Below are 23,902 nucleotides of genomic sequence, written 5' to 3'. Positions count from 1 at the left end.
TGTTGTGTCCCTGTATCTGCCATAGGAAGTCAGCCAAATGAGCCTCAAAGTAACTCTGGTTAGCCAGGGATGATTGGAAGCAAGTCATATCTTTCTTCTTCTGTAACTTCTACAGGTCTAGGAGTGTTCTGATGAGTGACTCTGTAGGTCCAATATTTCTACCTTGTCTCAGCCTTAGTGGGTCGGGGTGAAATCCCTGTCCTACCTCCCATATCTGGTTCAGGAAAGTTCTTTCCTCATTCCATGTCAATGCTCCAAACTGAGTGTGACTGACAAAAGTCAGTGCAGGCCTCGTGTCAGGTTCCTTTTTGAGTGGAGGAGGCATAGTCCTTTGAAATGTAAGTGGAGCTGTGTCCAGCCCCTCCACAGGCATCCTGCCAGGATGGACCATCATGTTCACACCTACACCCCCTTTGTTTTACTGTCTAGAAATAATACACAAACCCCAACAGCACAGGCATTTACAGTCATATGACCCAGGACACGGGCAGGAGTCACAGATGGTTGGGACAAGATAACACCAACTTTCTTAAAGTAGCATTATCAAAATTGTAACATTAAAATCCAATATCACCATTAAAGAAGATTTTAAATTATAATTCATTTGAGTGTAAACAGCATATCTCTATCTGCTCCCAATCTAAAGTTAGCATTTAATAAATGTAATAAGGTAACCCAGACTTAGTCAATGAGAGAAGTAGGCCTTACAACAGTGAAAAATGACTTTCGGAATTTTACACTGTTAGGCCAAGTAAAACATAAGTATATACACATCCTACTTTTTAAATACAATAAACCCTGCCCTATGAGCCTTTAGGGCATATCTTGCGAGTGACTAATACGTATTAAAAAGTAAGCTTTAAGCCTGCCAAAAGTTTTATTTTGCCATGTCAAAATGGCAGGCATGTTTTAAAGTGCTACATTTAGTTGATGGAGTGCTGCAGATCTCTAGTAGCATTTAATTTACAGACCCTGGGTACATGTAGTACTATTTACCATGAACTTACAAGTAAATAAAATGTACCAATCAGGTAAAGGCCAATTGCACCACCTTTTAGGGAGAGAGCACAGGCACTTTACAATTGGTTAGCAGTGGAAAAGTGGCCAGAGTCCTAATGCCAACAAACAAGAGTTTGGCAACCGAAGGCAAACAACCGGGGGGGACTCTGCAAAAAGGGCATGGTCCATCTCTACCTTTACTCCTGATGTGACCTTTATCACAGAGAACTGGCTAATCCCCCACATCGACCCGAACATGACCACATCAACACCAATTGGCTACAAGATTAAACACTGCAACTGCACCAAAAGACACGGAGGTTACATTGCCATAGTACACAAGGAATTGATCACCTGCACCATCTCCCATGACGAAACCATACAAATCCTGGAACACATGAATTTCCAGTTCTGCATCAACGATAACCCCACCATCAGGGGGACCCTCACGTACACACCTCCAGGACCACGAATCAGCCTCAGTGACATCTTCACTGAATTCAACACCCAGCTCGCCATAGAATCTGAACACTATGTTTTCCTGCGAGACCTCAACTTCTACTTACACGGCGCCACTGAAATCAACTCCACTGACCTCCAGGAAAGATTGCATGATATAAACCTCAAGCAGATGATCACTGAACCCATGCACAAAGCAGGACACAGGCTGGACCTCTTCACGTCCAGCAACAGATTCAGATACAGCCATACCTCAGAAAGCACCTGATTGGACCACTCCATCATACACTTCACCCTCACTGAACTTGCCCTCACTGTTTCCATCTAATACAGAGCATACTTATGCAGCTGGTACAAGGTTACTTAGGAACAATGGACTGACACCTCCTAACCACACAGCCCAAAGACACCACCAACTTGGATCAGGTAGTACAGTACTTCAACGACTGGATCACCAATGCTGCTTACCAATTCGCTCCTACCAAACCAGGCCAAATGCACAGACCCTCCAAACATATCGGCAAATACACACCGGAACTCAGCACATTAAAATGCAGGTGCAAACAACTGGAAAGATTATAGCGTACCGGCAGGAACCACACCGGCCGAGCTACTTTCAAATCAGCCCTCAACGACTACCACCGACCAATCAAAGCCAAAAAAAGGAGGCCATGACCCACCATATCGAGACCAACTCCAACCAAACTAGGGAACTCTTCGCCATCGTCAGAGAGTTCATCTGCCTGTCAGTCAAAGAAAACTCTACCATCTCATCACAAGAACTTTGCAATGCCCTTGTCAACCACTTGAACAACCAGATAACAACCATCTATAAAAACTTAGATCCCAACCCTCCAACCTTCTCCGATGGACCACCACCACTGACCACCCACTTACCATATGGAAATAACTCAACACACTGAACACAATCACTCTTATGAACTCCATCCACTCAGGAGTACCCACTGACGCCTTCCCCCACCAACTTTTCAACCTCAAAAGAGACGGAATCAGCCGCCAAGTCACGACCATCCTCAATGCCTCGATAACCTAAGACACCTTTCCTGACACCAGGAAAAGCATTGGGGTCAGACCCCTCCTCAAGACATCCTTGGCAGACCTCAAAGAGCTCCAGAACTACTGTTAATCTAGCTGTTTCCGTTCCCGGCCAAAGTCCTATAGAAGGCCATCATCATCCAACTCATGAACACCTGGAGAGAAACAACCTACTGGACACTTTGCAATAAGGCCTAGAAACGACCACAGCAATGAGACAGCTCTGATTGCTTCAACAGATGACATACACACCCTACTCAACAGAGAAGAATCAGCTGCCCTGATCCTGCATGACCTCTCAGCCGTCTGCAACAATGTCTCCTACCAAACGCTCACCAATTGCCCATGCCAGATTGGTATCATAGATGAGGTGCTGAGGTGGATGGCATCCTTTCTCATCATATGCACCAAGAAAGTCCACCTCCCTACCTTCAGATAACAAGCCAAGTACACCATTGGGAATATCCTCCAAGGCTCATCCCTCTGCCCAAATCGCTCTTCAATAACTGCATGGCACCACTGGCAGACATTGTCAGAACACACATCAACATATTCTCCAACGTCCACGACACTCAGCTCATCCTCTCGCTCTCAACCTACCCCACCTCGACGAAGACCAACTTCTATAACTGTATAAAGAACATCTCAGCCTCGATGAAGGACAACTGCCTGAAACTCAACACAGACAAGACTGAAGTTTTGATCTTCCCTAAGCACACCGCTCTCTGGAATGACTCTTGGTGGTGGTCGGATCTCGGACGTACCCCCTCGTCAAAAGACCACGCCTGCAACTTTGGCATCATCCTTGACAGCAAATTCTACATGAAAAGTCAGGTCAACACCATCTCCTCAGCCTGCTTCCACACGTCCTGCATGCTCCGCAAAATCTTCAAGTGGCTCCCCATCAGCACCAGGAAGACGATAACGCAGACCCACATTGCCAGCCGACTGGTCTACAGCAACGCACTCTATGCAGGCACCACCACTGAACTCATGCAAAGACTCCAGGCGATCCATAACACAGCGGCCAGACTGATCCTTAACCTGCCCAAGAGAATCCACATCACCCAGCACCTGAAAAACCTCCCCTGGCTAACAGTCCAGAAGAGATGCCATTTCAAGCTCCTGACCAGTGCCAACAAAGCCCTCCTCGACCAAGGACCCATCTACATGAACCCCTGCTTGCACTTCCACTGATACTCCAGGAACCTCCGCTCCGCACACCTTTCCCTTGCAAATATCCCTCGCATAGGCCACACCAGAGGAGACTCCTTCTCCCATCTCACCACCAAAGCCTGGAACACCCTCTCGCTCCATCTCTGCACCCCGCCCTCACTGACTGACTTCAGGAAGAGGCTCATGACTGTCTCTTTAACTGAAGCCAGCAGCAAACACCTGGATATCCTTACAGGTGACAAGCCACACTTTACAAGTACAAATTGGTTCATTAATCGAATTGACTCCAGATGTTGGTAAAGTTTTGCTTGCACTGTCTCCTATCAGCCGTGGGTGCCAAAGAGGTGTGATGCAAGGAAGCAAAATCAAACGCCAAAAAAGGAGTAGATTGCCGGGGACACTTTTGTTGTAGATTGTTTCCCTCTGTGTGGTGATAGACCTCTGAAGAGTTTAGGGAAAGTCTGTTGTGTTCTCTTAAACCAGAGTTTGGTCTTCATCCAGACTATCACTCTTTTCTTAAATAGGGCAGGACAGACACCTTTGGTTCCCCAGAATTTTGTCAGTTCGTGTTTGAGACAGTGAAGACTATTTACGACCCCTTGTGACTGGCTACAAATACAGGGATGGAAGCCTGCTAAGAACAGCAGACTTCCACCCCTGCTGTTCCATTTAAAAATAGGCAAAAAAGATTTAAGGCAGTTAAAGTTCATTAACGGTACAGGTGCTCATTTTATTATAAAAATGATTCCAGTATATGAAAATGTCCAAGGGATCAACGAGGTCACCAACATGATTTCCAAAGGGGAATCTGTTCACCCTCTGCAAATTGAGGGGCTCATTATGATGTCGTGGGACTGACACTGACAGCACATTCGCTGTCGGTCCCACCGACATCTTAAGCATTGGTCAAACCGCAGCATTAAAATGTGGTTGGTGCGACCACATGAGTGAGGAACGGACTGATGCGGGTCTACTGGCTAGAGAAGCCCGTCGGCCCTATGGTCAGAATGCAATCCCTACAATCAGGGTTACTTTTTTCAGCAACACCACGTGGCTTACAACTGCAACTGTCTTATTTCAATTAATTTAATTCTTCAAATGGGCTTACTGTGAACTCAACAAAGAACAAAATCATTGCATTGGTAGAGGCAACAAACAAATATCTTGGAAATTAAATCAAAGTCAATAAGGATGCCCTTGGAGTAACTATCAATAACAAACTTTCCAGGTCCGAACAAAGTTTCTCAATGTGACAGAAATCAAATATAATAAAAAATCAGCAATTTGCAAAAATGTAAGGAAGAAAAAACATCAGATCATCAATTACAGCTATTAACTCTAAGTTTTTTCCGTCTCTTCTATATGTACTTCTGGCACGTGACTTAAAAAAGTGCTGGTCTAGGGCAAGATTTTTATGCAAACATATGATCTTTGTTAAACTTTCGCACTACTATGCCACATTATAAAATTATATATAAAGCCAATTGCCCTAGCTGTAATTATTCAAAAAATATCCTTAAATTAAAGGTCCAGGAAATTAATTGTCTTAACCTGTGTATTTATTACCAGTTATTTCATGATCTTCTGTGCAATTTCCCAAACACTCAAACATGTCCGTTAGACCACATTCAGACAAACAACACACGCATCATTGCTCTATACAACACTGCGCATGACTTTAACATTCCTAATACCGTGATAACATCAAATTCAAACACGTATTCTAATAAGCAGTCTTATAATATACAACATGCAGAGGTTGCATTTGCTATTATTATAAATACAGTGGCCATTTTGCTATTAGTGGTCTTTGGGGGTTCTAGATTGATGTACAGAACTGAGCACAACCCCCGAATACGTAACATTATAAAATTAGGCTTGAATTACTTTTAAAATCACTAACCCATCATATTGTTCCAACAATCAATTTTTTAAAACAAATGATATCAAAGGAACTAATGTTAAAATCATCTAACAAATGTGAATTACACATAACCAGGATTGATAATATTATTCAAGAATACCAACTCCTGCAATTAGATTTGCTCACTGCAATGAATCGACTAGAGTTCAAACATATTTTAGAGAGCACATTGCAAGACAGAGGCTTTGAGAAAAGTGTCCTAACATATTAGGCACACAAAAATGTGGAACTTACCGTAGACTCCAATTTAGTATGCAGACAAAAATACCTAGCTTTACACCTGGAGGCAGGAACAAAGATAAAATACACGAGAGTCAGGCTTCTATAGATCCCATTGAAACAGTCTGAAGGATTGTGGAAGATCCTATCTATAGCTTAAATGAATGAAGGTTACACGTTTAAGTCTATACATGTTTACTTTTATATATGTCTAAGTCCTTTCAAAATATAATCTGTTTATGTACAAAATCAATGGGTCAGCAAAATACATATTTGTGAGCCTCATTAATAGAAGCTAAAATAAGAACTGTGAAAGACGCAACTAGGCATCCTTTAACATTTCATACTAATATCTTTATTAGCTGACTTATGAGAATTCTCAAGTTTGCCTATAAGATGCCACACTTTTCAACTAAGGATTGATGGCTATGCAATAAAAATACGATTGCATTAATGTTCTAGTGCACCTTATTAGGTTTTTGGGTTTTAGGAATAATTATACTGCATGTAATGTGCTTGATGCTATTGTTTGTGTCAAGCTATTATTTTATGTTTTTTAATTGACGTATTTTTTTTAATAAACTTTATTTTTCAGTTTACATTTAAGTGTATACAACACATTTGTTATGATAAAAAAATCCATCATTTTAAAAGTTAAAAATACGCCACATTTGTGGATGCAGCATCAAAATTCTGTGTCATCAGATTACTGACAATCTTTCTCATGTGGGAACCCTCCACAGGAACTCAAAGAGATGACAAATATGAGTACGGACAGTGAAAAATCTTAAAATAAGTATATTTATGTGTTTGCGAATGGTAGCAGAAATCTTGCTGCAGATATTGGCCACTACCCCCAATACTTTGACTACAGCCTGTTGAGATAGATTTACCACTGAAAATATGAGAGGTAGAGATACCTTAATATGGCAGATTTTCTCCTGCTGTCTTGGCAGTGGTACAAAATACACTGGTTGTGAAAACAGTATTTTTGGTGGTCAGACTCACAATTGGAATCATGATACTTAAAAGCCATGATCATTATTGCATAGAGTTTATTTTAGGAGCTAGTAAACATATGGTATATCTTTATCTTTTAGCATCGTACAAGATCTTATCTTATCTTATCTTATCCAGAATTTGTACAGCGCACGTACACCCAAAGGTTTCATGGCGCTAACCAACAATGCTGGAAATTAAATCCAGGGAAGAAAGAAACAAAGAATTAAGCTGATGTCTGCACAAACAGCCACGTCTTGAGTTGCTGCCTAAACTGGAGAAGGGTGGTATATGAGCGAATCTCCAGGGTGAGAGTGTTCCACAGCTTGGCAGCAAGCGTGGCAAACCTACGTCCTCCCTTACGTTGGAATTTAAAGCGGGGGACAATCAGAAGAGTTTGAGAGGCAGACCGGAGGTTGAGCGAAGAAATGTATTTAGGCAAGAGATCCTGAATGAACCTGGGGCTGCGAGCATTAAGGGCTTTAAACGTTATGCAGGCAGCTTTAAAAAGAGTGCGTTGTACAACAGGAAGCCAATGGAGTTGCTTAAGCAGCGGTCTAGCAGATTGCCAGTGAGGGAGACGATAGATGAGTCTAGCGGCTTGGTTCTGAGCCAACTGCAGACGCTTGCCAAGAGAGACCGGGAGGCCGAGGTAAATAGCATTGGAATAGTCCAAGTGCGACAGCACCAGGGCCATTACAACCTGGGTCAAGACGGATTGGGTGAACAGTCGGCTTATCTTCTTTATTTTCCGAAGCTGAAAAAAGCACGAAGACACCATAGCATTAACCTGAGGTCTCAGCGAGAGCTCATCGTCAATCAAAACCCCCAAGCTTTTCACAGATTTGGATGGAGATGGGGGGGGACCAAGTTTAGAAGGCCAATAATGTGGTCCCCAAAAAGGTTACTTTTGCCGAAAAGGACCAATTCTGTCTTTCCGGGGTTCAGCTTGAGATGGTTACTATCCATCCACCGACCTATAAAAAGCAGGGTGGATTGAAATTGAAGGACAGATTCAGGGGAGTCATCAATGGTGAAGGTGAGTTGCAGATCGTCTGCATAGTTGAAGATGTTAGCTTTGAATGATTTTAGCAAATTCAACAGAGGGAACATGTAAATGTTGAACAGAATTGGTGATAAGGAGGAGCCCTATGGAACTCCACAGGTAGTATACAATTTTGACGAAGAAAAGGGGGGGAGGCCTACTGATTGAGAGCGGGAGCTAAGGAAAGACCTAACCCAGTCATGGGCGAGGCCACGTATGCCGGCCAGTTTGACACGGTCGAGAAGGATGTCATGGTCGACCGTGTCAAACGCGGTCGACAGATCAAGCAGAACCAGGGCCTGGGGAATGCCTAGGTCTGCATTGTAGCGTAGAGAGTCCAGGACTGCTGTAATAACCGCTTCATTAGAGTGGGCTGGACAAAATCCCGCTTGGACAGGGTCCAGAAAATCCGACTGCTCGATGAAGTTAGAAAGATGAGTGGTGACATGAGCTTCCAAGACTTTCGCTAAATAAGGTAAAAGAGAAATAGGCCTATAATTTGAGAGTATGGTAGGGTCCCAGCCTGGCTTCTTTTGTAATGGTACCACCACAGCATCTTTAAAAGAGCTTGGCACCACGCCTGATGCTAGAGAGCTGTTGAGAAGACTCAATAAGGGCAGAGGAAGGGCAGTAATCACCTTTTTTAGGATCTGAGGAGGACAACAGTCATGAGGTGAACCTGACTTGACCCTAGGTGTCAAAGCGAGCAAGGACGTGACATCCAGCAGAGGGAAGGAGTCAAGGAAGGAAGTATTGGAGAAGGAGGTGGCATCATGGGGGTGCGTTACTGTTACAACGCAACTTTTACGTCGTAATGCTGTTACAACGCAGCTTTTACAACGCAGGTTCCATTACAACGGATGTCATTACAACGCAGGATATTACATAGCAGATGGTATTACAACGCATACCATTACATCGTAAGTATTGGTAAGTATTTAATTTTTTTTATTTTATTTAATTTTATTTAATTAATTTAATTAATATTAATTATTATCAAATATATTTATTTATGTTTTTTAATATTATAAATTAAATATATTTATTTAAGTAATTTTTAAAATAAGTATGAGTATAGGAGTATATGTTTTGGGGTACTGAGGTATTTGTTTTGGGGTGTTTGGGTATTTTTAGGTTTTAGGGCAGGGTTTGGGTTTTGGGGTACAGGGGTGTTTTTAGGTTTCAGGGCAGGGTTTGGGTTTTAGGGGTACAGGGGTATTTTTAGGTTTCAGGGCAGGGTTTGGGTTTTGGGGGTACAGGGGTATTTTTAGGTTTCAGGGCAGGGTTTGGGTTTTGGGGTACAGGGGTGTTTTTAGGTTTTAGGGCAGGGTTTGGGTTTTGGGGTACAGGGGTGTTTTTAGGTTTTAGGGCAGGGTTTGGGTTTTGGGGTACAGGGGTGTTTTTAGGTTTTAGGGCAGGGTTTGGGTTTTGGGGTACAGGGGTGTTTTTAGGTTTCAGGGCAGGGTTTGGGTTTTGGGGTACAGGCGTGTTTTTAGGTTTCAGGGCAGGGTTTGGGTTTTGGGGTACAGGGGTGTTTTTAGGTTTTAGGGCAGGGTTTGGGTTTTGGGGTACAGGGGTGTTTTTAGGTTTCAGGGCAGGGTTTGGGTTTTGGGGTACAGGGGTGTTTTTAGGTTTTAGGGCAGGGTTTGGGTTTTGGGGTACAGGGGTGTTTTTAGGTTTTAGGGCAGGGTTTGGGTTTTGGGGTACAGGGGTGTTTTTAGGTTTTAGGGCAGGGTTTGGGGTTTGGGGTACAGGGGTGTTTTTAGGTTTTAGGGCTGGGTTTGGGTTTTGGGGTTCAGGGGTATTTTTTGGGTTTATTTTTTTTAAAGTACGACTTTAATTAAATTAAAATAATTAATTAAATTAAAATTAATTAAATTTATTAAATGAAATTAATTACAATTTTAAGATTAATACAATTATATAAATTAAATTAAATTAATTATATTTAATTAATTAATTTTATTATATTTATTCAATTAAATTAATAAAATTATATTAATTTAATTAAATTACATTAATTCATATTTAAAATTAAATTAAACTTATTTAAATAAAGATAAGATTAATACAATTATATTAATTTAATTTAATTAATTATATTTAATTAATTAATTTTATTATATTTATTAAATTAAATTAATAAAATTATATTAATTTAATTAAATTACATTAATTCCTATTTAAAATTAAATTAAACTTATTTAAATAAATTATATTAATTACATTTTTTAAATTATTTTAATTATATTAGTAAAATAAAATTAATAAAATTAACTTAATTTCATTTTTTAAAATAAATTATACTTACCTATACTTACGATGTAATGGTATGCGTTGTAATACCATCTGCTATGTAATATCCTGCGTTGTAATGACATCCGTTGTAATGGAACCTGCGTTGTAAAAGTTGCGATGTTACAGCATGCGTTGTAAAATAACGCGTTGTAACATCATAGATCCCATCATGGGGAGTGGGGAGGGTAACTGGAATGCTAGACTTGATAATTCTAATTTTGTCTTGAAAATATTTATTGAGGGTGTCGCAAAATTCTTGTGTGGCTTCAGGTTTGGGCTGGGTTCTTGCCAGGTTGGTAAGTTTATCGACAATAGAAAAAATGTCCTTCAACCTATTGGTGGAACTTTCAATGATTTTAGGAAAGACAAGATACAATTTCATTAGATCAATCCAATTCATACTCTGTAGAACACTTCTGATTCACCTATGGTACCGTTACTTCTCTAGATTCAAGCATATAAGGAAGGCAGGCATGCTCTAGTCTAACCCATTCCCCCTCTTGTTGGAATAGTGACCTCTTGTTGGAATAGTGAGCTGCCCTAGGGCAGCTCCTCCATTTGAGCGGAGGAGCATCGCCCCACAGGCCATACCTGAGAAATAAAACGGTAATGTAGTTTATTTATTACTGTTTTATTTTTGAGCAACCGACCTGTCCTGAATAGAGGGACAGGGCGGGCCCAGTGCTAGCATCAGGGAGTTGTGCACTTTAAAATGCGTATGTCTGGCCTGCCATTTTGCGACGGGCAGCCAGACGTGCAGTTTTCTAAACCAGCTGTCTTAGATAGCTGGGTTAAAGAAAGCACATGCCTCCAGCACTCTTAGGAGTTCTGAAAGAGGCCGATCCAACTAATCCTGCGGCTGCTCGTGTGCAGTGAGAGCTGCGCCAGGTTTGGTTAGTGCAGTTTCCTGGTCCCAGCCTGCCTAGAAGAGGGACAGCCGGTGGAGGAGGACGCTGCGTCGCGCCTCATGGTAAGTGTTTGCATTTATTTTATTTAATGTTTTTACTTCCCCACCCTGCCTCACCATCCTAAGAATATGACAGCCGCCACTGAAGCAGCCTCGAACTCAAGAGCATGGTTGTCAATAGTGCAGCAGGTGTAGTGGGACTGAGTGTCAAGTAATTAAGGTTTGTCAAGTACATCATAGACATATTACCTGGTGTCACACTTTGTTAGTATTTACCTTTTCAAATCTGAGGAAGAAAATTGGGGCTTTTGCATTTTGGTATGTAGGCAGTTGTTGAGTGGGTGTAGGTAGCTATGTAAGAGCTTGGGTAAAATCATCACAGTTTACTTCAGGGCTGATGTCTGCATCTGTTGACACATACTTGTTTTTCTTGTAATTTCTCAGTTCGCTCTTACTTGCTCTTCTTGGAGGAGCTGGCCTTCCACAGGTCTTGTGAGAAATGGTGCATCGAAGGACAGACTCTGGTCTTTGTTCAAATCCCCTTTCTGACAACACTTGTAGGATGCTGGAAAAAACTGTCTAATAAAGGTATCAGGACACAGGTATGGAGGCACCAGTAAACCATTGTTTGCTTGCCTTGATGTTGAGTGCTCTGTCTTTTCTTGCTCTCTTCAGAGGCATAAATAAAAGCCAGCATTGGGTGAAGAATGGATCAAGATAATGTGCTGAAGCCAATGCTTTGAAAATACAGAGTTCTGGAATGGCTCGCCCATAGGGCGGCTCGCGTAGAGTATTAAATCAAGCCTTGGGAGATTTGAAATAGGGCTCGACAAGCTGCCCAACAGCAGTATCATGTATCACTCTTCAAGAGCAGCACCTATGAATCAAGTTTAACATAGGTGTAGCACATCTTATTCAAACTCATAGTATAAACAATCTTTAACAACCTTCAATGGGTCTTTTCAGATAGCACTGTGATCTCGGACAAATAACCTTCTATTGAAAAACTCTTGCTAAAACTACTTCCCACTTGGTTGAAAGACAACAACTATGCCGTTTCAAAACATCTTGGTAATCTTGAGCAATTTTTTTTCTATTAATGTCTCCATGCTGGAACCATTTCCAAAAGTGCCACAAGCAGGTGCCTGTTTTATATTTAGGTAAACATTGCTGTTTTGTTTTCCAGGAGGCTTCCAGGTAAAATTGCTCCGGTGGGGTAAATCTTCAAAAAAGAATTACCCCTTATTAATGTAATGAAGAGTAGTTTATTTACACATCATCAAAGTCCATGTGAATAGGTTGGTTTTGCATAATATTGGGTCCTTTAAATTTTGTTTCCATTATAGTGATGCAGGTTGGCAAGTTAGAGAAGTGCAGGAACTCACATACACATTGAAGATTGAATGGAGACTTTCTTAAATTGGTTGGCACAGGTAGAAGCTTACATGACTTGGTAAATCTGAGTTTAGGATTGCGTTGCCGATGTGTTTGAATTTTGGTTTCTGGTTTGCAGGTGTCTGTACCCTGTCTGAGCAGGAAACACAAGCCTAGTCAGATACACACCCTAAATGTACTTGTGCTCACCCCCTAGTAGCTTCACACAGAGCAGTCAGGCTTAACTTAAGAGGCAATGTGTAAAGTATTTGTACAACACTTAAAACAGTAACAAAGTGAAAACACTGCAAAGAAATACCACACCTAGTTAGAAAAATAGAGTTTGTTTTATTGAACAAAACAAGACCAAAACGACAACAACATAATAAGTAGAACCGGAGGTATGCATTTTTTTAAAACTCTTGAAATGTAGTGCTTAAAAGTATAAGCTGGTTGTGCTAGAATGGGTCAAATCCAAATGTTCAGGCTGACCGCGATGGAGCGTGGGCAAGATACAGGACCAGCCATGGCATGCTGTTAACAGTACATTTGTTTGCGGTGAATTTGAGGATGGGAAGCGAGAAGAAGAGTAGGCGATGCATTGACGCCAATCCGTGGGATGTAAGTGATGCGTTGGCTCAAAGCTGTGCAAAGTAAAACATTTTTACAGAATGGAAGCGATGCGTAGCCCCATCAGCGATGCGATACACCATCAGCGAAGCAATTCAGCAGTGTCGATGTGTGGGTTTCTGCTGGAGAAACACTTTATGCCCACTTTTAAGGGACCAGGACTGGATTGCCAGCACTTGACAGGGCAAGACTCACAAATGGCAGAGTCCAGGTGCTGTAGCAGGGTTGTTGGAAGTTTTTGATTTCCCTGAGACTTTAGAGCAGGAGGCAAGCAGGAAAGTCCTTGAAGTCACTCTGGGTTGAAGTAGTGTAGGTCCAGTCATTCTCACCCAGACAAGGAAGGCAGCCGGCAGATCAGCACAGCAGAAGAGTAGTTCTTCCAGAGCTGAAGTCCAGCAACGTGGCAGTACTTCAGCAGCATAGAAGCCCTTCTTCCTGACAGAGTATCTACAGGTCCAGAAGTGTACCTTCCTGGTAGGGTCAGAAGCCCAGTTTGTATACACAGTTTTGCCTTTGAAGTGGGGAGACTTCAAAGATGGGCTTTGAAGTGCACAGAAATCCTCCCTTCTTGCCCTGGCTCCAGCCTAACTATAGGGGGTTAAGCAGTCCTTTGTGTGGGGACAGAACACAGCTGATTCAGGTGTAAGGCTGTGCCCAGCTCCTCCCTCCCATCTTGCTCGGGATGGCTTTTAGGTATGTGGATGGCCCATCAGTCACACCTAAGTTCCCCTTGTTTGTGGCTGCCTAGAGGGAGTGCCCAAGGCCCAGCTTTCACAAAACCCACATGCTTATTTGAGACAGGCAGTAGGCACCCAGGGCTAAGAGCAGAAATATGCAATCTTTCTGAAAGTGGCATTTTAAAAATTGTAATGATAAATTTGAATTTACTATTAAAGATGATTTATCATTACAATTCTATATGTACTAAACACGACAGCTCCACCCCCTTCCAATTGGGAACTACACATATTAGGTGTAACAAGGAACCCCTAATGTTAACCTATGAAAGGAGTAGGCCACACAGCAGTGAAAATGAATTTGGAATTTTCTCACTACCTGGACTTGTACAACATAAACGTCCTGCCTTTTAATTCCATAACACCCGGCCCTATGGGCTACTTAGGCCCTACCTTAGTGGTGACATATATGTAATAAAAGGGAGGTTTATGGCTTGGTCAGTGATATTTTAAATGCCAGGTTAACATGGCAGTGTAAAGTGCACACACAGGCTCTTCAGTGGAAGGCCTGAGACATGTTTTAAAGGGCTATGTAAGTGTGTGGCACAATCAGTGCTGCAGGCCCACTAGTAGCATTTAATCTAGAGGCCCTGGCTAAATATAGTGAACGTTACTAGGGATGTGCAAGTAAATTAAATATGCCAATTGTAGATGAGCTAATCAGATCAAGTTTAGGAAGACTGAACATGCATGTTAGTGCTAGTTGGCTCTGGTAAGGTGCCCATAGTCGTAAAACAAACAAAACCTGACCAGATAAATTGGAGGCAAACAGGCAAAAAGTTTGGGGCAAGACAACCCTAAGGCTGACAGGTCCAACACCTTGAGTCACCCTACAAGATGCAAGGGCAACACAATCCTATGATAAATCTGGGCCCTAGTGTTCCTAGTGAGCCTGTGCATGTTCCCCACCAGGCTGTGCGTTACAACCAGTGGAGATCATGCTAAGTGTGCATGACTGTTTGGCCAGCCCAAGACTGCCGGCCAAACCGTCATGCGCACTTAAGTGAGTGACTACCACTCCCTATGACACCAACCCAGCCCCGCCCTGCCCTAACCAAGCCACGCAGCTACGAAAAATAAAATGACACAATGGTATTATCATTTTGTTTTTCATTTTTTCACTGCTCTGAGAGCAGTGGGTGATGCTTCTCCACCTTAGCGGAGGAGCCGCTCCGGGTTGCAACTGCGATGAAGTACTTTGTCCACCAAACTCTAAATCTGGCTCTAACTGCTGCTTCTTGACCATTATCATAAGATGCATTTGTCGCCAGTCCTATAAGCACATTATATCATTTGGTCCCACTGTGACTTTTTAACTTGCAATTAATTAACAAAACGACATAGCGTAGCATACAGTTAGTTATCTATGTAGCCAACTTTTGGGAGTTTTTTATTAGTGTACAAAGCGCAACAGTTAATGATGCAATATAATTTTGCACCACCTGAGGCACTTTAGCGTAACTCTGTTTCTTTTTCTTAATTTTTAGACAGATGCAAGAATATTTGTGTAATGTCTATGAACTAGAGCAACATCCAACACACTAATTACAACTCTTACCCCGTGGAACCCAGCAGAGGGGAAAAGTTTCTGTGATCCAGTACTTTACTAACTTACAAAATGTGAAGACTTCAATAAGTCTTCCATTGAGCTGATGAGAACCTAGCCAGGGGTTCATGGTCAGATCAGAAAACTCATCAACTGCTTCAAAATTGGGTAGGCTGCTGGGAAAGTAATGATTTCACGTATTCACACTAATTAAAATGAGGCGACCCAAGGGGACACCTCTAGTGCGAAATGTAAATTGTACAATGCAAAGGCCTCGGGGAACCCATGTAGAGGGCACACAATAAATACAAGGCCTTGGCCAGGGTGCCTTGGGATACTAACTCTGTCCAATTTAGATTTTTTTTGATGGGGGACGTATTCATCTGGAGATTTGCTTTTTTTAATATGTTTAATTAAATGCCATCTACTTAATGTTACCGGCAGCTCGTTCGTGCCTTTTTCTGATTGTTCATTTTAGAAGTAGTTGCTGGCTTCAGACTTTGACGTGCGTCATTTCCTGATCTGGGTGTGTATAGCAACGTTATGTACAGCGTGTGCATAACTTCAGGGGGTTATAGCTACTGCCGGAAATAATGGTCACATTATGCTACCTTTGGTTCACTGTGAGGCAATTAATAGTGTGGGTATTGTCTGCATAGACAGACAGACACACTATAGACGTGCAGATGAAATGACGAAAAAATAAGCAAATCTGCTTCAAACGTTCCATGATAAAATATGATTAAGTTATGGTGGTTTCTGAAATGAAAACGCTGGATGGAACATCAGATCTGCTGTACATCAGTCACGTGTTTTTTGGAAAAGGAACATGAGAATCAACAATGTACAGGCATCTGTTTTACGTCCGTTTAGCTATAATGGAAAGTACCTGTAGTCTGCAAACTGAAACAGAAGTTCCTGGATCGTGCTGCAAAAATGTGAAAACGAGAGGCATGTGGGATGACTTCATGTGTCTAATGTCCCCTTTCTAAGAAAAAATTTGTGGGGACGGCAAACCCAAATGAGGCCCTCAACACCATGAACACATATATATGCCCATTTACGGGCAGCTCTGTTTAGTTCTTGGGATCACACTTCCGATCGAAGGACATGTTTTTAAAAGGATGTGGGGTGGGACTGGACAGCAGGCACACACCTGTCTTGTTTGTGACACCCATTGTTGGAATGGTTCAAGACATGGAGGCATTGGCAGAGGGCCACTAACACTGCCACGTGGATACTGATGCTGGGTCACCAATATGGCGATCCTAGTTCCTGGCTAGTAGCATGGGAATGAAGACAATGGCTCACACTTGCATAGGGGACACAGGGAAAACAGCCATTAGAGTGTGGCTGGTACCACGCAGAGCCTTTACCATGCATGCGTTACAACGCATGCACTGTTACCACGCATTGCCTATACCACGCATTTTATTACAACATATATGTCTTTACCATGCATGCCTGTACAACAAATTAACGTTGTGAAGATACGAATGGTAAAGGCATATACACTGTACTGTTGGTAAGGGCACATACTGATAACGGTGGTAAAGGCACTTAGCGTTATTAGAGAAAATGAAGTGACCCTTCTTTTTCCTGTTCAGGAAATGACGCACGTCAAAGTCTGAAGCCAGCAACTATTTCTGAAATGAACAATCATAAAAAGGCACGAACGAGCTGCTGGTAACATTAAGTAGATGGCATTTAATTCTCTTCTGCTCCCGCACCTCAGAAGAGTTGCCAACATCGTCCTGTTAAGGTAACGGGGATTGGGCCTAGGGCAGGGAGAGAATGGATTTAAGATGGTGTTTGTTTTTAGGGGCTGGGGTATGGCTTTAGGGACTGGGGGCCGAGGGGAGGGGGGAGGGGGTGGGGGTGCTGGGTTTAGGGCAGGGTGATTTTGAAAAGGGCTGGGGTGATGCGCAGGGGTCCGGTTTTAGGGTTCAGGGCTGGAACAGGTATGATTAACAAATTCTGGGGACTGGGTGTGGGGTGTTCTGGGCAGGGGTTGTGTATTTAAATAAAATGCTGGGGACCCAGAAGAGGGGTGGCCCTGGGGTCTAGTTTTAGGACTGAGGCAAGAGTTCGGTATTTTTAAAGAGGGTTGGGGAAGCTCTGGGGACTGGTTTTGGGGCTGGGGTAGGGGTCAGGGTAAACCTTCACCACTCATAGGCCTTTAACATACATGCCTATACAATGACATTCGTTGGTGGTGTGGTAAAGGCATACTCGTAAAAAGATGCGTGGTAGAGGGTATGCATGGTAAAGATATTTGCGTTGTAACGCATGCGTGGTAATAACATGCGTTGCAATGGAATGCATTGTTCCATCATACATCTGGGACACAATATTCACATAGAGATAGTGACAAGGAGACAGTGATGCTGGGAAACTGACACAAACACTAACTTTGAGATATAGGTAATTAGGAACAGCTGCACGGGGTATCTGACAATTGCTTGAAGACACCAACACCGATTCAGGGTCACTCAGAATGAGACATTAGCATGGAGACACTGATGCAGAAGCACTCACACTGCAACATGTGCATGTGATGAAACAGGGACCCCAATGTGGGGACACTGACACTTGCAGGAGGACCCTGATATTAGGATTGCAACACTGGCAGCACTATATTGACTGTGAGACAATAACAGAATGACACTGATATTGGGAGCCTAGCACTGGGACATGGATATACAAGAACAAAGAGACAATAACGAGGCGTCACTGGCCCAAGGATACTGTGTGAGGTACAAGAGGTCACATCAACACTATCACTGGTGCACATGGACTCAGCTAGGGAAATGAGAGTTCTAGTAATTCTAAAACTAGACTAACCTGATCGTTACATCTTTTTCCGGGAAGGCTGCGAATCCACCACAACCTATGGCTTGAGCCTATAACCACTACAACTCCTGAGTCGTGAATCAATATGTCCGCAGAGGGGGAAAGGGGTGTTGAATTAAACAGAGAGAGATAGCTTTCTATATTTGGTCTGCGTCTGACATCAGTACTCTTTATACTGGTTGGACTTTTTGGGAATTTTTTCTGACAAATTTTAAAGACCTTAAAAGAGAACAAAAAGTCTGAACTAACAGAATCAAGGATCTTATCCTCTTGTTTAAACATTTCTTTTTTATTGAACACATCTGTGAATACAACAGGATGGTATGACAAAGCATATATGCTATTAAAAAACATTTTGGTGTTAAAAACATCAAAAGGAAGCTAAGCTCTGTAATGCCAGTGCATCTCGGTTGCTAGAGCAGGAGCCCAACATTGTCTCGACAAAGTTTTGTGTACAGAAATCCAGGATGTTCCACAGAAAACTACAAATAGAGAGGAAGGGGGATGGGAGGGGAAGGGGAAAAGGTGGGTGGCGTGGCCGGCCTCCTCATGTTGTACGTGATGAACATAATCACATTCTCTAGCGTCATTCAGATCTGAATTTGCAGTACTATTCAGGACCTCTCTGAGCAGGGGAGTGGGGATGAGCCTCGTCCTCCACCCGCAGCTGCAAGTAAGCTTGTAGTGGCTCCCAAATGTCTTGAGGTTGAGAATGGACAGGCATGAGGTCCCAGTAGGCTGACAACTGCCCCTGGCAGAACGCTGCATCTTTAGGCCCGTCCTCTTTGTGCGCAAATTGGCAGGTCCCAGCACATCCCTATGCATTGTTTGGCAGGCAGCAGAAGCATGGCAGTTTGTTTCCTGCTATCTGCTGACACATTCCTCACATACCTCAGCAGCGCAGTCATAGGTCAGCGTTCTTTTCAGATTGTGTCACGATCGTGCAGCAGTAATGCCCCCACTAGCACCAGGGATTTTTTATACAGAATAGAAGCAACCCCTTAGGCAAGGGTTGCTTCCTATTGGGGGCCTTTTGTGTTTGCAATTTTCTGCCCCCGCCAGGGGACAGATCGGGCTGTCAGGGTTAGTTAGGCTTCCCTAGATGGCCACCAAGCAGGACCAAAACACAGGAGCCCCTTGCAAAACCAAGTTTTTTGTGATGGGTAATTTTGCTGTCTCATCAATAAGTATTGGCCCATTTCCTGCCGCGGCTACTTGGCCCACCCATACAAGTGAGATTTTTTACTGGGAGACCTGGAGGAACGCTGGGTGGTAGGAAATTTGTGTTAACCTGGTGATCTCCCAACTTTCCCACACAGAAATGTGGGAAACATTTGTTTTTTTCAGCTAAATATGAGGTTTGCAGGGGATTCTGGCTAGGAAAACATTGGGGGATCCACACAAGCCATACCTCCCTGGTATCCCCACGGTGTCTAGACTTTCAGAAATGTCTGGGTTAGGTAGGTTTCCCTAGATGTCTAGACATATCCGTTAATTCCTCTGAGTTTATTGATGAATATGTCTTCGATCTTAACGATGGTCAAGAGGCTTTTGAAGAATTTGCGGATGAACTCCCTTTCCCCTCAAAAGGCGCGATTCTCGACCCATTGGGGGGGGAAATGCTTTCGCCTCAAAACCTCAAACATCCCAGGAGTTCTGACTGGGTGCCTCAAGATCATGTGTCAAAATTTATTAAAAAGTGGCTCAGGAATCTGCTTGACAGGGGGACCCGGAACGTTCTCAGAGCTGAATGCTCAAGACCTTCTCTCAAGGATAAGGTTTGTTACACACCTAATTTGGACCCAGAGCTTATAAAAGTTTTGTTCAAACTTGGGCGTGACCCAAGAAAAGGGGATGAAAAATCCTTTAAGGGATGGCAGGATCGTCTCCTGGACGTTCTGGGCCCTCTAGCCAGAATCTTGGACTCGGCAGAGGAGTCTCACGTCAACGGTACTCCTTTGAATACTGAAATGATTATAGGTTGGAGCCAGAGGGCTATTATCCTCCTGGGGAATGCTAACGCTTCCATTAATTCTGAGAGATGTACAGTTGTCCTTACTAAAATAAATCCAAAATTGGGGGATCTGGCCGACAAAGAACCCTCAACAAACCCTAAAGGGCTTCTATTTGGGGAGGACCTAAAAGGGGGTCATTAGGATCGCGGACGGACTTGAGTCCGTCCGAGACCCCAGAGCATGAGGGAACGTCCGCATGGGCTGCGGCGTTCCCTCTGTGCAGATTAGGATGTGACCGCCAGGGTGGCGGTCACATCCTCTATTTTTAACATTGCTGCGGGTGGAGCTTCAAGCTGCACCCGCAGCAATGTTAAAAATGCATGCACAGCATTTGCGTGCACAAAGCGGCAGGCACCGTGCGGTGCCTGCTGCATTGTGCACGCAAATGCAGGGGGGTACCATAGGTACCCCCCTTGTGCACCCCTCACCCCCCACTACACCTAGGGGGCCCGCAACGGGCCCCTGCAGTGCAGTGACACATGCTTTTCCACGGCGGAAAAGCCGCCGCGGAAAAGCATGTTCCCAAGCACATCCTAATCTGGCTGACGGTGTCTAAGAGACACCTTCGCCATTTTAGTGCTTTTCCGCCGCGGTTGTAAGCCAGCCGCGGCGGAAAAGCTGCGGACCTAAACCATGACCCACCAGCCATCCTAATGTGGCGGTGGGTCCTGGTGGGTCCGCAGAGGATTTTCCGCATCCTCCGGGCCGGCAGTGGCTTCCGCCGGCCCGGAGGATGCGGAAAATCCTCCATCCTAATGACCCCCTAAATCTCTTGGAAAATACGTTTCCACATGTACCGCTCTTGATAAGGCGCAGCAAAATATGCGCAAGGTCTTTAATAACAAATATATAAAATACATTGGCTTTAGTTATTAGAATCCTTGATTATAATCAGCCATATATGCTCTTAAAAAAGATATTATTTATATAAAAAAATAAAAATAAAAAAAGGGGGTGAATAATTATTATCTAACATATAAAAATTTAAAATAAAAAGGGGAAAGAATTTTAAGATGGAAAATGTATCTGATTCTGAATCAGAATTAAATAATACTGCACTCCCTAATCTTAATAGTCAATAATTTCGACTTCTAATCCAAAGAGAAATGAAGTCTTGTATGATGGAGACCCTTGCCCAAGTCGCACCTTATAAAAGACCCCTTCCCTCTCAGGAAGAGGTCTCTGATGAGACTCCCTGCGATGGCTTAGTTCGAGCGGCAAACGCACAAAGAAGTCTAATTATACAACTCCTCAGGTCACAGCGAGCACAGGGGGTCCTAGCACCTCTAACAATATTGGTGGTCTTAGCACCTCAAAACAACCTGGAGGTCTTCGCACCTCAACTAATAAGGCTGTCCCTAGCGACAAGTTACCTTTGGGTGCCCTTCGCGGCCCAAACATCTCGGATGCCCTCAGCGGCTCTCTATCTTATGGTGCTCAGAACTATACAGGGGACTCGAATGATGACATTTCTGCTGATCCAGAAGAGTACGTTCTGGACCTTGATTTTGAGGATGTTGGCCTATTCGAAACGGAGGATGAACCCCCTTCCTCCTCAAAAGACAGTATTCTAGACCCCTTAGGGGAAGAAATGTTCTCCCCTCTGAATTTAAAACACCCGCGTTCATCGCAATGGTGTCCCCAAGAGCATGTCTCAAAGTTTATTAAGAAATGGATACGTTTCCCTCTTGAAAGGGAGATGAGAAATATACTAAGGGCGGAGTGTTCTAGACCCTCCATTGATGAAAAGGCATGTTATACCCCTAATCTAGATCCAGAACTGATTAAGTTCCTCTTCAGGCTGGGGCGCGATCCCAGGAAAGGACTAGAAAAATCGTTTAATGGCTGCCAGGACTGCCTATTGGATGTCCTTGGCCCCCTTACAAGGATACTTGATTTCTCAGAGGAATGCCACCTTCACGGTACCCCCTCAATACAGATTTGATTAGGGGATGGAGTAATGCTAATTTCTTTTGTTAAACCCCATAAAGGTATTTCCTCCACTTCTATTGCTAGGTGGATCAAAACTGCTATGAGTCTTGCTGGTGTTGATTTACATAAATTTCAAGCTCATTCCTTAAGCGGTGCTATGGCCAGTAAGTCTCTCTGGTCTGGAGGTAAGTTAGATGACATCCTTAAGGCAGCGCATTGGTCTAATGCAAGTACATTTGCTCGTCATTATTGTAAACCTATTGAGCACATGTCTGATGTTGTTTTAGAAAGCTACCAACATGCATAATGTAGCCTCCGGTCTTGTTATGAAATTGCGATTCTCATATTTACATGTTTAGAGAATCTGGATTTCATTAAAGACACGGAGGCTGACATTATCCCTACTTCCCACCCTCTGGTGGTGGTGAGTGTTATTATTGATATTATTGCTTATAATATTTTTTTCTCCAAATGCAATATTTTGCTATACTGGTTTGTTGTTTATTACATTTGATTGTAATGTATTCTTTGTTGTATTGACTTTCTGCAATTTTGTTCTCCGGAACTTATTTTCTGATTTCTTTTTCAGAAAATCCTTGATTCCTGCTTCTCTTCATTATCTTCGTTGGATTTCCTTCCATCATCCATTTACTCATCGTTTCCACTCTTCTTCATTTGTGTTTGACCTGGATTTTACAAGTTTCTGAAGTTCTTCCTTTCTTGGACTGTTCATTTAAAAGAGGCAGATTATTGCTGTCTCATGGGCTTTATGTGTTGCCATTGTTCTGTTTTAGAGCTTAGTCTATTGTGATGTATGCGGCTGCTTGGGGCTGCAATAAAAGACTTTGCATAATGTCAGCGTTCGTGTCTTTAATGAAATCCAGATTCTCTAAACATGTAAATATGAGAATCGCAATTTACCTGCATGTCTAGTTTAAAAAAAATGTACAGGTTTGCTAGGTTTCCCTAGGTGCTGCCTGAGCTAGTTTCCCAAATCCACAGATGGGCCCATTGCGAAAAAGGTATCAGTTTTCACTGGAAAAATGTGATCTGTTCACGTTGTGGTTTGACCCGTTTCCTGTTGCTGTCACTATCAGGACACTTGGGGAAATGCTGGGTGGATGGAAGTTTGTGGCTTCCCATAGATGTGATTTGTTTTACAAAGTTTGAAGTTTGCAAGGGATTCTGGGTAACAGAACCTGGTGAGAGCCACATAAATCACCTCTTTCTGGTTTTCCCTGGGTATCTAGTTTAAAAAAATGTGTAGGTGTACAAGGTTTCCCTAGGTGTCAGTTGAGCTAGGCCGCAAAATCCACAGGTAGGTAAATTGTAAAAAATTGGTCCGTTTTCAGTGTAAAAATGTGATATGTTCACATTGTGTTTTGACCCGTTTCCTGTTGCGGTCACTAGGCCTACCCACACAAGTGAGGTGCTGTTTTATCGAGAGACATAGGGGAACACAGAATAGTAGAACAAGTGTTATTACAAGTTGTCTTTCTATACATTTCTAATTTCCAAATGTAAGACAGTGTGTAAAAAAGAAGTCATTTTGAAAAATCCTCTCTAATTCACATGCTAGTATGGTTATCCACAAATTCAGAGATGTGCAAATAACCACTGCTTCTAAACTCCATATTGTGTTACCATTTCAGAAATATATAGGTTTCCTTGATACCTATGTTTCACTCTTTATATTTTACCAAATGAACTGCTCTATACCCGGTACACAATGA

This window comes from Lissotriton vulgaris, chromosome 8 (assembly GCF_964263255.1).
Source record: "Lissotriton vulgaris chromosome 8, aLisVul1.2, whole genome shotgun sequence".
In the NCBI taxonomy this organism is placed as follows: Eukaryota; Metazoa; Chordata; class Amphibia; order Caudata; family Salamandridae; genus Lissotriton; species Lissotriton vulgaris.
Note: the sequence above shows the minus strand (reverse complement) of the source record.